We start from the raw sequence: 12,281 nt of genomic DNA on the forward strand, positions 1-12,281 counted from the left end.
GTGATGGCAATCACCAAGAGTAACAAGCACGAACTCTCACTTGACCACGCGAAGCCTAATGAGAAGATGGATGCACACTTGTCTACTCTTGATTCACTAATGAGGCTACTCTCTTGGATTCTCAAATCTCAATCACCTCACTAGGACCTTGCTCTTCTTGGCACTCATAAACGTGTTTCTCAGCTGTTGGAATGAGCAAAAGTCACTCCACACACGAGTGGAGCTTCTATTTATAAGGCAGCTTGAAAAACAAACCATTATGAGCTTCTGTGGGGTGATCGGACGCTCCGGTCGTACTGATCGGACGCTCCAGTCAGTTCAACCCGTGAACCAGTAAAAATGTGTTGACCGGACGCTAACAGGGTCCGGTCACCACTGATCGGACGTGTTCGGTCGCATTAAACCCTTACTGGAACCTTACTGTACTCGATAGGACGCTGAACCCCCAGGGTCCGGTCAGTACTGACCGGACGCGTCCGGTCACATATTCCCTTCTCTGGAACCTTACTGGAGTCGACCGGACGCTGCCTCTCAGCGTCCGGTCACTTGACCTCTCCAGTGTCCGGTCGCACCGAACGCAGTCTGTTGATCAAATGAACTGACCGGACCCTGCGGCCAGCGTCCGGTCACACCGGAGCCAGCGTCCGGTCAACATTTGACCCTCCATTCACTTCCAACTCTCGATCAAATGTGAATGAAGTTTGCTCCAAAGGATCTTAGGCATTCGTAGGAGCTACCTAGAGCTAGTTTTAACAAGTGTGCACCACACCTAACTCACTAGACTCACCTAGGTCAAGCTACCCTGTCCATACCCCCCTTAATAGTACGGCCAAAGGAAAAAACAAAGTCCTAAACTACTCTAAGTGTCTCTCTAACTCCAATCGACACTTAGAACTAGTCATCCTTAACCTTGTCGTCCATCATTTGAAAACCGAAACAATTTCCATCGTAGGGGCATGACAACCTTGATTGCCCAATTGATCTCCATTACCATGACCTAACTTAATTGCCTCTGTAAAACACACATTAGTCATAGTAGTCTTGTATTGTCATTAATCACTGAAACCCAACTAGGGACCTAGATGCTATCAATCTTCCCCTTTTTGGTGATTGATGACAATACCACCTCGAGTATGTGAAGGAGTGAGGTTTTCGACGGGCTTGGTTCATATAAGCTTTTGTCGATAAGAACAACCGTGTTAGTCAAGCTTATATGACCCAAGCCAACACAATGTACTCAAAGGATATGAATAAAGCAAGAGTACAAGTAATAAAGCTCATTTGCATTCGGAGTATAAAAGCGGAAGCAAAGGCAAATGAGCATAACACAAGTGATATGACATATAAAAAATGTAAAGTAGAGAACACACATGTCATATATCTCAATCACGTAGATATCACTATCACATAGATATAATAGTATGCATGAAAGTAACACACGAATGCATAATAATAATAGTGTATCACACAAATAAAACTCCAAATGTATATAATAAGCTAATACTAGATAACTAGCTCCCTCTAAATGTCGCTCCCCCTGAGTCTACATACTCGAACCCTCTCCCCCTTTGGCGTCAAACACCAAAACCTAAGGGTCGGTCGGCGGGGCTGCAGCGGACGAGCCGGGCGCTGAAGTATGTGGAGCAAGATAAAACTGGGTGCCATCATCATCTGACCCTAAGCTCTGTACTGATTGACCCTCTGTAACAGGAAGTGTCGCTGAAGCGGTCTGGGTCTAAGCTAGGGCAGGTGCTGCCTGTGAAGCTGCTAGGACGTCTATCATAGGATCTAACGAGGCGACAGACGAGGGGAGCCTCTGAGTAGTCATGACAACTAGAGCTACTGTAGAAGGACCGACGGCATGCATATGAGGTAGTGTAGGCATGCCGGTCAACTCATTGAAGGATGCTCCAAGACTCCTAGAGACTGACGTGTCAGGCATAAAAAGCGAGGAAGACTGATCCGGTGAGAAGCCCGTATGATATGGAGTGAACTGCGGGGCTACCACTGGTGAGGACAACCACTGGGACACCTGAACTGTGGGTGAAGCAAAAGGAGCTGGAGGCTGTCCCTGACTCTAAAGCCCACTGGGCTATACAACTGGAGTTGTCGTGGTGGTGGCAGGCTGAGCAAGCTGGGGCGAAAGCTATGGCTGTGGGGCCCTAAGAGCTGTTACTACATGCTGCATAAATCCCATGAGCTGCTGCTGCATATGTATCTGCTGCTGATGCATCTGCTACTGCTGCTGCTGAAGAAGCTGCTATTGCCGCTAGAACTTGTCCTGACGAGCCTGAAACTGTGCGAAGTTGGCAGCAGTCTCCTATGCCTGTCGTGCCTGATCCTGCTACATCCGCTCAAGAATAGCAATCAAGGCGGGGTCCGTCTACGGTGCAGGAGGAGCTGAGCTAGAACTGTCGGCCTCTGCATCATGTCTGCGTGGAGGCATCTGAGGAATCTGCAGATAATCATCATCCGAGCTGTCACTAGACTTTGTCGACTCCTGCTGTGCCTCAAGCTGCTCCTCCTCAGTAGCGGCTATGCCTCTGATGATCTCGTCCTGCTGAGCTGCTGACTCTAGAACATCTAGACGATGACTGGGATGAGCGGGTGCCTATGGAGTGCTATGCCTGATCCTCTGTGCCATGTTATATGCTGGAAACTCTGTGGTGGCACCCTTGTACTCTGCAACCATCTCAGGGGTCCTGACCTGCATAGACTTGAGCATCAAGAATGTGATCCAATGTGCATAAGGAAGCTGTCTATGACCCTTGAAGCCCTCAGCTATAGTATCCTCCATCTCTGATAGAATGAGGTCCCAAATGTCGAACACGGTCTGCTGCATCAGGGCATTAAGGAGCCAGAGCTATAGGCGAGTCAGACCCTCTCTATATCCCAACCTAGGAAGTAGTGTCCTCCTGATGATAGCCTCTAGCACTCGAGCGGTAGGAGTAAGGTCACTAGCGGTCCTCCTCGACCCCTTACCAAAAGGCTCCTTGAAGCAATGGCACACAAGATCAGTAGGGGGCACCAATCCTCCATGAGGATGCCTAGGAGGCTGTTGCTGTCCATAACACACCTCATGCAATTTGACAGGCTGATCCTGTACCCTCAGTATCTCCTGGGCCCTGAAACTCATCACCCTGTAGTCTCTGTACGTTGAATGCAAAGTGTATGAAGTTATGCTGCAGATCAACGTAGAGTAAAGCATAAAACTGCTGAACCCAAGATGGCATATATAGTCCAGTCCGGCCAATCAGATCTGACAACCCCGACAAATATGACAAGTAGGGGCGGATATGCTCTCTGGCTGCTGCCACAATAGACTCTATACTGCAGACTCTCTAAGATCTGAACACTGCCCCACTGTTGAGATAAGCATTATAGAAATCCTCCTAGAGCGGTGTATAGAAGCCCTCTGCTGCTCTCTCATCCCTCCTTGGAGAGAACCACACCTCAAACTCAACAAACCTCAGCTGGCGAACCTGTCTGGCTGTGGCGGCCCTCAAGTCAAGGTGTACCACTGGAGGCAGACCCTATGGTCTAGGCGGTGGGCGTGAACCCCTGCACTGTGTAGCTGGCCTCGGTGGAACTATAGCACTGGTACGACTAGAGCGGCGTAGCTAGGGTGCCGGCTTGGTCTTCTTGGCCTGCTGGCCCTCCTAAGTCTCCTGAGCTGGCTGAGGCTCTACTGGTGGGGGCTGCTGCTGTGGCTCCTGCTGGGGCTCTCCCTAAGGTCGAGGCTCCTGCCATCATGACAGTCCTAGGTGGACCACCATGACGACGCTCAGCCTCCTCAACTGCTGCCCTCTGTGCTGGTGTGAGCTGTGGATCTACGATGACAACACCACTACGAGCACCACCTCTCTCGGCACACTCTGCTGCCTCAGTGACTGCTGCTACTCTCGCTATCTCTGCGTTAGGGTACTTGCGCTTCTTGGATGTCACCTACTTCGTTGCCTTGCCTTTTGATCCTGTAGGCTAGCGAGGCGGGGGCCTCCGATCGTCATCTCCTGGACCACCACCAACATTCTTCGTGCAAGCCATCTAATCTGACAAGAAGATGAACTATCGCTAATAAAGATCAACTGTCAAACTGACACTCCTGAGGCTTGGCCTCGATCTATACTCGCGAGCTTGGCTCCAAGTTGCCTGACAACTGCCACAAGAACCTCAACGGCACCAACTCGCTGCACGATGGAATAGATGGATATACAAATGAATACAATATATCTAATAGATACGAAAGTCCTAGGAAGCAAGCAATGTAGGTACGAAATTGAGACGATGAGCATGCTACCTGACGATCAGCGATCTGGGAAAAGAAGAGACGTCACGCGAGGGAAACCTCAGAACCGGCTGGGGCTAGGGTTGCGAAGAACTGCAATGAACTGGTGGCCCTAGATTATATGAAATCAGTGATTTGCTATGGATTTAGGTTACAAGCAAGACAAAAGAAACCAAGGATTAGGTCTTACCAACCAACGAGGAGGCAAGGGCTAGGGCGCAAGAACTGCTGCTGCGATGGCGCTTGGAGGCTGGCCCGAGCACTACGGCCGATTAGCGCGGTGGAGGCAGCACGCTGGCTGGCGGCGCCGGGAGCACGGGCTTGGCTGCGGTGGCGCAAAGGTCATGGGAGGCGCTCAGCCATGGAGCAGGGGCGAGCACGGGTAGACTCCGGCGACAAGGAAGCTCAGCGGTGTGGAAGAGTTGTGGTGGCATGGCGGCTAGGGCTCGAGAAAGCTGCGGCGGTGTACGGGTTAGGTCAAAATACACGCGACAGCTACAGTTAAATGAGGACCCCAACGTGATAGAATAGGAAACAGAAAAAGAGTCCTGAAGCCGCATGAGATCCACTGACCGGATGCTTCGGTGGTAGCGACCGGACGCTACCACCCAGCGTTCGGTCGATTCTAGAGAGGTCCAATTCCTCTGGAATCGAGACCAGACGCGTCCGGTGGTCCATGACCAGACGCAGGCAGGGTCTAGTCAGCTCAGCCTAATTCTCCTTCAAACGACCGGACGTTGGATCCTTTCCTGACCGAACGCATAAACGCAGCGTCCGGTCACTCCTTCAGCAGCAGTTCACCTCCTGTGAACTGACCGAACGCTGGACAGCAGCGTCCGATGCAGCGTCCGGTGGTCCTTTTCCAGCAAATCTTCAAAGTTCCTTCGCGCTGCCTATTCCCAATCAAGTCTCAACATGAATAAGATCCAAATAAACACTAATTAGGACTAATGTGAGTGACCTCTCTCAAACCCTCATAATTTTTAAAATATTTTGCCTTGGGCTATAATTCTTTTTAAGAAAATAGGCAATAAGAGGGCAAATGGAACAAAACGACAAAACAACATCCATGCATATGCAATACTTTGTAAGTAAATCTAGTTGCTTGTCAAGTTTGATCCAATGTTAAGCTTCTTCACATGCTTTTCGGCGGTTATCTTAACCATGTTAGACAAGCCCTATATGCATTGCCAAAAATTAAACATATTGTATATTACAATGAATGCAAGGGACAACACAAGCTCAATTTTTAGTGAAGTTGCTAAAGTCAAGTACATTGAGCTCATTCCGTAATCTACAAAATGTAGCCTTATCTAGCGGTTTAGTGAAGATATCCGCTAATTGATCTTCGGTTCTTACACCTTCTAGTGATATATCATTTTTAGCAACATGATCTCTTAAAAAGTGATGGTAGATATCTATGCGCTTGGTGCGAGAGTGTTGAACCGGATTATTTGTAAGTTTTACCACACTTTCATTGTCGCACAAAAGAGGTACCTTTTCTAGAACTACACTATAGTCTAGCAAAGTTTGTTTCATGTATAATATTTATGCACAACAACCACCCACGGCAATGTATTCCGCTTCGGCGGTGGACAAAGCTACACTATTTTGTTTCTTAGAGGACCAAGACACAAGTGATCTACCAAGCAAATGGCACCCTCCGGATGTGCTCTTTCTATTCACTTTGCATCTGGCATAATCCGAATCGGAATAGCCAACTAATTTAAATATAGTTCCTTTGGGATACCAAAGGCCAATGCTTGGTGTGTGCTTAAGATACCTAAGGATTCTTTTTACGGTAATTAAATATGTTTCCTTAGGATTAGCTTGAAATCTAGTATATATACACACACTAAACATGATGTCAGGCCTAGATGTAGTTAAATATAACAAGCTACCAATCATAGAATGGTAGAGAGTTTGATCAACCAGGTTACCTCCCTCATCTAGGTTGAGATGTCCATTGGTAGACATTGGTGTCTTGATTGGTTTACATTCATCCATCTTGAATCTCTTGAGAAGATCTTTAGTGTATTTCTCTTGAGAGATGAAGATGTCTTCTTTCATTTGATTGACTTGAAAACCAAGAAAGAATGTAAGCTCACCAATCATGGACATCTCGAACTCCTTTGACATCAATTCACCAAATTCTTTGCATGAGTCTTCATTTGATAATCCAAAGATGATATCATCAACATATACTTGACAAATAAAGATATGCCCATCAAGCTTCTTGGTGAATAGTGTGGTGTCGACCTTTCCAATGATAAAGCCCTTCTCAATGAGAAAGTCTCAAAGACACTCATACCAAGCTCTTGGAGCTTGCTTAAGCCCATATAGTGCCTTGGACAACCTATAAACATGATTAGGATATCTAGGGTCTTCAAACCTGGGAGATTGATCAACATAGACTAGTTCATTAATAAAGCTATTTAAAAATGCACTTTTCACATCCATTTGATATAGTTTCATTTCATGATGTGATGCATATGCAAGTAGAATATGGATGGCTTCTAATCTTGCAACCGGTGCAAAGGTCTCTCTAAAATCCAAACCTTCAACTTGAGAGATCCCCTTTGCCACTAGTCTTGCCTTGTTCCTCACAACAATACCTTGATCATCTTGCTTGTTATGGAACACCTACTTTGTTCCAATGACTCTTGCACCTTTTGGTTGCTCTTTAAGAGTCCAAACTTCATTGCGAGTGAAGTTGTTCAACTCTTCATGCATGGCATTGATCCAATCCGGATCTTTGAGAGCTTCTTCTACTTTGGTAGGCTCATAGCAAGAGACAAAAGAGTGATAAGCAATAAATGAAGCAAGTTTTTGAGATCGAGTCATTACACCCTTTGATGGACTCCCTATGATGAGATCTTGTGGATGATCTTGTAGGAGAGGTGTATTTCTTCTATTGACCACTTGAGGAGGCGGTTGTGGAGCATCAACATCTTGTGCTTGTACCACCATTTGCTCATGGGAGATATGAGTATCTTCATTTTCTACTCTCCTATCTTTTTCACCATCTTATGGCACACTTGATGAAGAAGGTTGATCAATGACTTGTACATCATCTTCATCATCTTTTGGCTTGATATCTCCCATTAGAATATTCTTCATAGCCTCCCTCAATGGTTCAACACCTACATCATCAAGATTCTCATGTGCTCCTTGGGAGCCATTAGATTTATCAAATTCCACATCATATGTTTCTTCAACCAAGCCGATGGCATGATTAAATACTCTATATGCTTTGGACTTTGATGAGTAACCAACAAGAAAACCAATATCACAACGTCTTTGAAACTTCCCTAGGTGTTGCCGCTTCTTGTAGATGTAGCATTTGCAACCAAACACTCTAAAGAAGGAGACATCCGGCTTCTTCCCATCGAGCAACTCATAAGGTGTCTTGCCAAGGAACTTTTGAAGGAATAGGCGGTTGGATGCATAATATGCGGTGTTGATTGCTTCCGCCCATAGAGCTTCAGGGGTGTTGTACTCATCTAGCATTGTCCTTGCAAGAGTGATCAAAGTCTGGTTCTTCCTCTCAACTACACCATTTTGTTGAGGAGTATAAGTTGCGGAGACTTCATGCTTGATCTCAACTTCATCACAATAGGCTTCAATGTTTGTGTTGTCAAATTCTTTGCCATTGTCACTTCTTATCTTCTTGAGCTTCACTTCAAATTCATTTTGAGCTCTCTTGGCAAACTTCTTGAAGCAAGATGCAACTTCAGATTTATCATGAAGGAAGAATACCCATATATACCTTGAATAGTCATCAACAATCACAAGACAATAGAGATTCCCTCCCAAACTCTTGTATGTTGTTGGTCCAAATAAATCTATGTATAGGAGTTCTAGCACTCTTGTGGTTGACATGAAAGCTTTGGTTGGATGAGTATTTGCAACTTACTTGCCGGCTTGACATGCACTATAAAGCTTGTCCTTTTCAACTTCACATCCTTCAACCCTCTCACCAAATCATTCTTCATAAGCTTCTTGAGTGAGCTCATCCCAACATGAGCAAGTCTTCTATGCCATAGCCACCCAAGTGTTGTTTTGGTAAATAGACAAGTCTTCAAATTTGCATCTTCAGAGATGAAGTCCACTAGATATAAGTTATTGTATCTAAAACCATTAAATATCACTTGATTGTCATCTACCTTAGATACAACAACCTCCTTCTCGGTGAACAAGCATTGGAAGCCAAGATCACATAATTGCCCAACGGATAGCAAGTTGAAGCTCAATGAAGCAACATAGAGCATATTGGAGATGGAATGATCATTTGATATTGCCACTTTGCCTAATCCTTTAACCTTGCCCTTTGAGTTATCTCCAAATGTGATTTTCTCTTGTCCATCTACCTCTTCATCTAGTGAGGTGAACATATGAGGATCACCGGTCATATGTTGAGTGCAACTACTATCAATAACCCAATGACTTCTACTGGTCTTGTAGTTCACCTATACACAAGAGATTCAAGCTTTAGGAATCCAAACTTGTTGAGGGCTCTTCACCTTCTCAATAAGTGACTTAGCCACCCAAATCTTCTTAGGCCTATTCTTGTTAGGAGGTCCTAAGAACATGACTTTCATCTTCCCACTAGAGTCCTTTCTAAGCATGTAGTGAGCATTGAAGGCAAAGGGTCTAGCATGCTTGGGCAAGGGTTGTGGCGGTGGAGTTTGACACTCATAAGTAAAGTGGCCTTCTTGTCCACACTCAAAATATCTCTTTGACTTTGGCTTTGGCTTTGATTGTTGTTGTTGAGCTTGAGCCTTCTTCTTCTCTACACTTGCCACATATCCAATGCCACTTCTATCTATCTTCATGACGGTGTTCATAAGTAGCTCACTTTAGAGGTGCTTGCCTCTAGCAAACTTGCTCAACCCAATCTTGAGATGCTCTTTCTCCAACTTGAGCTTTTTATTTTCTTCCTTTAGAGCATCATCTTTCTTCTCTTCCTTGAGCTTCTTGTTTTCTTCTTTGAGCTTCTTATTCTCAAGAATCAATTCTTTGTCATGATCAAGAGTTTCTAGCACAATGGTGTTGTGGCTTTTCATTTCTTCAAGATCTTTCATGAGCTTCTCATTTGTGTTCTTGAGCTTGACATATTCATCATAGTCATTGCACTCAACCACTTGCTTGCCTTTGCCACTAGATCCTTGCTCAATGCTCTCATCAATCAAGTCATCACATGATGTAGCTATATCAATCTTAACAACATGGTTAGTAGCATCATGTGGCTCATTTGGTAAAAATTCTTGAGCAATAATAAGAGTATCATGATTGATCTTAAGAGTTGTATACTCATCTTTTAGCTTGTTGTGACTAGTGATGAGCTCATTGTGCACCCACTCAAGTTTATCATGTTTATCTTTAAGCTCTTTCTTAGAAGATTTGAGCTCCCTGAATTTGGATGATATAGCATCATTAGTTTCTCTAAGCTCATCATTAGCCTTTTCCAATGTGCCGCACTTAGCTAAGAGTGAATCATTTTTAGCATCAAGCTTTTCATTTGTAGCTCTACTCTTTCTAATGATCTTAGTGTATTTTCTTAGTGTTTTGACAAGATCATCATATGTAGGTGAATCATCATCATCACTATCGCTATCATCATCACTAGCTTGCTCATCATCACTACTATCATCATTCTTAGTTACCTTATGTTCACCCTTGGCCATAAGGCATAGGTGTGTAGAGGATGATGGCGATGGTGGCGGTGAAGATGCAAGATCAACAGCAATGGTGGCCACCTTCTCATTGTCACTATCATCATTGGATGATCCACTTAATGAATCAATGTCCATGAGCCAATCACCGATAATATAGGCCTTTCCACTCTTCTTCTTCTTGTAGAAGTCCCTCTTTTTGCCATCTCTCTTCTTATATGGCTTATTCTTTTTCTTCTCATCTTCATCTTCATTACTTGAGTCATCTTTCTTGCCCTTGTTCTTGTTCTTGAACTTATCTTTCTTGGGCTTTGTGCATTGATGAGCTAGATGGCCAAGTTCGCCACAATTGTAGCAATCCATCTCGGAGATTGGCTTTCTTCTTGAGCTAGTGAAGAACTTCTTCTTCTTGCCGTCAAACTTGATGCCACTCTTGTTTAGCTTCTTTAGCATCTTGGTGGTCTTCTTCACCATGAGAGCAAGACTTTCTTCATCTTCTTCATCATTTGAGCTCTCATACTCAAGTCTTGCTTTGCCCTTATCTTGGCTAGCTTTGAATGCTAAGTCCTTCTCTTTCTTCTTTGTAGAGGATGAGCCATCTTGTGGCGTGATGTGCATGTATATCTCATGAGCATTGATCTTTTCCAAGATTTGTGTCGGTGTAGTGGCGGAAAGATCACCTTGATGTAGCACGGTCACAATGTGCCCATATTTGTCAATGGGGAGGATACTCAAGATCTTTCTCACAACATCGGATGGTGACATTTGAGTAAGTCCAAGCCCATTGACTTCCTCTACAAGAACATTTAAACGAGAATACATCTTATTAGCACTTTCTTTGGGAAGCATTTCAAATGAATTTAGCTTTTTAATCACAAGATGATAGCGTTCCTCATGCTCACTCTTGGTTCCCTCATGGAGCGCACAAACGTCTGACCATAGTGCATGGACGTCTTTGTGGTTCCTTACACAGTTGAACACGTCTTTGCAAAGGCCTCTAAAGATGGTGTTGCGAGCCTTTGCATTCTATTTTTCATAATTAACCTCATCGCCTTGTAGGTTAGTAGCATTCTAAGGTTTTGGGAAGCCTTGTGAGGCGACTCTAAGAATACCAACGTCTAGAGCTTCTAAGTACGCCTCCATACAGATTTTCCAATATGGAAAGTCATCTCCCTAAAAGATAGGAGGAGGTCCATCCCCGTGAGACATCTTGCTCTAAGCGGTTAAGCTTAAAAATGTGAGCACGAGTCTCTGATACCAATTGAAAGGATCAAGATGCCCAAGAGGGGGGTGAATTGGGTTAATTCTAAATTTTATTGCAATAATCAAATCCTATGGATAGCCCAATTAACCCCTTGTGCCTAGAAAAGTGTTTCTATCAAACTAACGCACAACGGACTTGCAACCTATGTTCCAAACTTACTCTAGTATGGCAATTCTATGAATGTAAAGTCAAGTATTGAATTGCTCAAAGTAAATGCTCAAAGTAAATGCTCAAAGTAAATAGAGAGAGAGAGAGAAACGCGGTGATGTTTTGCCGAGGTATCGGAGAGTCGCCACTCTCCACTAGTCCTCGTTGGAGCACCCACGCAAGGGTGTAGCTCCCCCTTGATCCGCACAAGGATCAAGTGCTCTCTACGGGTTGATTCTTCGACACTCCGTCACGGCGAATCACCCAAAGCCGCTCACAACTTGAGTTGGGTCACCCACAAGCTCCGCCGGGTGATCACCAAGCTTCCAATCACCACCAAGCCGTCTAGGTGATGGCAATCACCAAGAGTAACAAGCACGAACTCTCACTTGACCACGCGAAGCCTAATGAGAAGATGGATGCACACTTGTCTACTCTTGATTCACTAATGAGGCTACTCTCTTAGATTCTTAAATCTCAATCACCTCACTAGGACCTTGCTCTTTTTGGCACTCACAAACGTGTTTCTCAGCTGTTGGAATGAGCAAAAGTCACTCCACACACGAGTGGAGCTTCTATTTATAAGGCAGCTTGAAAAACGAACCGTTATGAGCTTCTGCGGGGTGATCGGATGCTCCGGTCGTACTGACCGGACGCTCCGGTCAGTTCAACCTACGAACCAGTAAAAATGTGTTGACCGGACGCTGACAGGGTCTGGTCACCACTGACCGGACGCGTTCGGTCGCATTAAACCCTTACTGGAACCTTACTGTACTCGACAGGATGCTGAACCTCCAGGGTCCGGTCAGTACTGATTGGACGCGTTCGGTCACAGATTCCCTTCTCTGGAACCTTACTGGAGTCGACCGGACGCTGAGCGTCCGGTCACTTGACCTCTCTAGCGTCCGGT

The sequence above is a fragment of the Miscanthus floridulus genome, chromosome 13 (genome assembly GCF_019320115.1).
Source record: "Miscanthus floridulus cultivar M001 chromosome 13, ASM1932011v1, whole genome shotgun sequence".
Lineage (NCBI taxonomy): Eukaryota > Viridiplantae > Streptophyta > Magnoliopsida > Poales > Poaceae > Miscanthus > Miscanthus floridulus.